At 40.2% G+C, this 3,997-nt stretch overlaps 1 pseudogene; it reads right to left on the bottom strand.

Annotated features, from left to right (window-relative positions):
* Nucleotides 1–1,890: 1,890 nt before the first annotated feature.
* LOC112925867 (elongation factor 1-alpha 1 pseudogene) lies at nucleotides 1,891–3,444 on the bottom strand (annotated as a pseudogene).
* Nucleotides 3,445–3,997: the final 553 nt, after the last annotated feature.

Consider the following 3,997-nt stretch of genomic DNA (forward strand, 5'->3'; position numbering starts at 1 on the left):
CATTAAATAACATTGTGAATATAGGAGGAGAAGCTGGTTGGAGGGAAAAGAACCAAACAAGTTAGCTTGAGATATTTGTGAATTATCCAGTGACTGATGCTCCATAGGCAGTTGGAAAAAAAATCATGTTACTGTTTTTGTCTATTTTTGTATGTGTAATAAAGAATCTGACTCCATTTTTGAAGTTTGCTAAAAGCTCTCAAACTCCAATGCTCCCCATCACTCATCTGTCCCCATACCTAGGCAGGCTGGTAAGAAAGCCCAATGTTCCCTCTTTTGGTACCAGTAGACTTAAACCTCTCAAATCCTAGCCTACATAAGGAAATCCTCACTCCAGTCTTCCCTCTACAGTGATAAAACTTTAAGCCAGTTCCCCTTCTCTGCTGAGTCTCAAGCCAATTTAAGACTGCTTTGGATCTTGCACTATTTCTCAATGCAGCTTCATTATGTGAGTAATAAACCTTTTCATGCCCTCCTGATGTGTATGTGATGCCATGGAACTATATTTTGGAAAAAGAGTCCATGATGGCCCTGCATGGTGGCAACAAGAGTGATTTCTTCAAACATATCCTACCATTACTTTGATGGAGGTTTCACTGGTCTCCTAGAAAACTTCCTACCTAACAGTATGTTAGTACTCAGCATGTGGTTCTTTCTTCAGTATGTTTTCTGTTAGCAGGGAGGATCATTTTAGAAAGAACCATAAATTATGTCAAGGGCCTTTGATATTCTGCACGATTGTTCTCTGGAATGTTGTGCCCCATTAAGATTTGAAGACTGAAGTTAGGAACTTAGAAACCAGTTTCAAGATGAAATCGTGATAAAACCAGTTGGTATCACCATAATTAGTCTCCTAGGTTTGCAAAACTCAGAAAGGGTATCTTGGTATTTGACAGTTGATACTGTTGCACATCTTCTTGGGAAATAATTGGTTGAAGTATCATCTCAATTTCTTCCCTGAACTTAATCTTCTGTCAAGACTCTCTCATAAATATCCTTGCTCCTGTTTTTTGCTTGTTTTCTTCCCCTCCCTCTTGGGATAATTTTTATGTTAAATATGGTTTGTAATCACTTGGTGTGAGCTCTGTCAATTAAGAACTATTGGAATTTGGTTTCAGCTTGTAACAATTAGACTGGGTAAAAAACAAGGGAAGGTGGGAATGAGGAGATGTTGGACAAGGGCCATAGTTTCAGCTATGCGAGATGAATAAATCCGGGAGATCTCATGTACAACATTGTGACTACAGTTACCAATACTGTATTGTATACTTGAAATTTGCTTAAGAGGGTAGATCTTCAGTGTTTTTACCACAAAAAAAAAAAAGAAAAAGAAAAGAAAGGAAAATGGTAGCTGTATGAGTTGATGGGTATGTTAGCAGTGGTGATTATTTCACAACGTATATGTGTATAAAATGCCAAGTTGTACATTTTTGCTATATACAATTCCCATTTGTCAATTTTATCTCAATAAAATTCTGGGAAGGAGGGGGGAGGAAAACTCACATAGAAGCTCCTATTTTTTTTTCTTTTCTTTTCTTTTCTTTTTTTCTTTTCTTTTTTCTTTCTTTCTCTCATTAAACATTTGTTTGCTTTTTTAAGATTTTAAAATCTTTAAAAGAGAGAGAGGCAGAGACACAGGCAGAGGGAGAAGCAGGCTCCATGCAGGGAGCCGGACGTGGGACTTGATCCCTGGTCTCCAGGATCACGCTCTGGCTGAAGGCAAGTGCTAAACTGCTGAGCCACCCAGGGATCCCATAAACTTTTGTTTTAATGGGTCTCAAAATTCTGTGACAGATTTTTGGTCAAGTTGTTTCCATTAAAAAGTACTGATTTTAAGAACTAATAACTTAAAACTGCCACACACACACACACACACACACACACAAACCAAATGGTCCACAAAACATTCTCCTTTCCTTCTGAAGGTTTTACGATGCATTGTTATCATTAACCAGTCTTTTATTATTAAACTTAAATGGCCAATTGACACAAACAGTTCTGAGACCGTTCTTCCACCAGTGATTAAGACTGGGGTGGCAGATATTGGGGATAATAATCATTTAGCCTTCTGAGCTTTTTGGGCAGACTTGGTGACTTTGCCGGCTCCAGCTGCCTTCTTGCCTACTGCTTTGATGACACCCACAGCAACCGTCTGTCTCATGTCACCAACAGCAAAACAGCCCAGAGGAGGATAATCGGAGAAGATCTCAACACACGTAGGTTTGCCAGGAACCATATCAACAATGGCAGCATCCCCAGATTTTAAGAACTTGGGACCATCTTCCAGCTTTTTTCTAGAATGATGATCTATCTTCTCCTTCAGCTCAGCAAACTTGCAAGCAATGTGAGCTGTGTGACAATCCAGCACAGGTGCATATCCAGCACTGATTTGGCCTGGATGGTTCAGGATAATCACCTGAGCCATGAAGCCTGCTGCTTCCATTGGTGGGTCATTTTTGCTGTCACCAGCCACGTTGCCATGACAAACATCTTTGACAGATATGTTCTTGACATTGAAGCCCACATTGTCCCCAGGAAGAGCCTCACTCAAAGCTTCATGGTGCATTTCATCAGACTTTACTTCAGTTGTAACATTGACTGGAGTAAAGGTGAACATCATGCCAGGCTTAAGAACACCAGTCTCCACTTGACCCACTGGGACAGTACCAATACTACCAATTTGTAGACGTCCCAGAGAGGCGGATGCAAGGGCTTATCAGTTGGATGAGTTGGTGGCAGACTGCAATCCAGAGCTTCAAGCAGTGTGGTTCCACTGGCATTCCCATTTTTATGGGTGACTTTCCATTCCTTGAACCAAGGCATGTTAGCACTTGGCTCCAGCATGTTGTCACCATTCCAACCAGAAATTGGCACATATGCTACTGTGTTGGGGTTGTAGCCAATTTGCTTAATGTAGGTGCTGACTTCCTTGACGATTTCCTCATATCTCTTCTGGCTGTAGGGTAGTTCAATGGAACCCATTTTGTTAACACCAACAATTAGTTGTTTTACACCCAGTGTGTAAGCCAGAAGGGCATGCTCCCGGGTCTGCCCATTCTTGGAGATACCTGCTTCAAATTCACCAATGCCAGCAGCAACAATCAGGACAGCATCATCAGCCTGAGATGTGCCTGTAATCATGTTTTTGATAAAGTCTCTGTGTCCTGGGGCATCAATTATGGTCACATAATACTTGCTGGTCTCAAATTTCCACAGGGAGATATCAATGGTGATACCATGTCCATGTTCAGCTTTCAGTTTATCCAAGACCCAGGCATACTTGAAGGAGACTTTTCCCATCTCAGCAGCCTCCTTCTCAAATTTTTCGATAATTCTTTTGTCGATCCCACCACATTTGTGGGTCAGATGGCCAGTAGTGGTAGACTTGCCCAAATCTACGTGTCCAATGACGACGATGTTGACATGAGTCTTTTCCTTTCCCATTTTGGTTTAGGTTTAGTGGTGGTTTTCACGACAACTATGTTCTGGCGGCAAACCCATTGTGAAAAAGCTTCTTTCTTTTTCTTTCTTTCTTTCTTTCTTTCTTTCTTTCTTTCTTTCTTTCTTTCTTCCTTTCCTTCTTTCTTTTCCTTTTTGTTTTTTAAGGTTTTATTTATTTATTCATGATAGAGATAGGCAAAGACATAGGCAGAGGAAGAAGTATGCTCCCTATAGGATGTGGAACTCGATCCCAGGACCCTGGGATTGTGACCTGAGCAAAACGCAGATGCTTAACCACTGGGCCACCCAGGTGCCCCTTCTATCTTTTTTTTCTGTGTAAATGTTCCATTCAATGTACTAAGATGTCTTTTATTTTCAGCCCAGCAATTTTTAGTCCCATTCGCTTACTTTTCTTTTGTTTCTAATGTGTTTTTCTAGAGTACTTATATTATTCTTTTACTTCTTGTATTATTCTTTTTAGTTCTGCCTTTTATTCTCATTATCTTGTCTATAATTTCCTTTAAATTTCAAAGAAATACTTAAACTATTTTATAGC

Source organism: Vulpes vulpes, chromosome 12, assembly GCF_048418805.1.
Source record: "Vulpes vulpes isolate BD-2025 chromosome 12, VulVul3, whole genome shotgun sequence".
In the NCBI taxonomy this organism is placed as follows: domain Eukaryota; kingdom Metazoa; phylum Chordata; class Mammalia; order Carnivora; family Canidae; genus Vulpes; species Vulpes vulpes.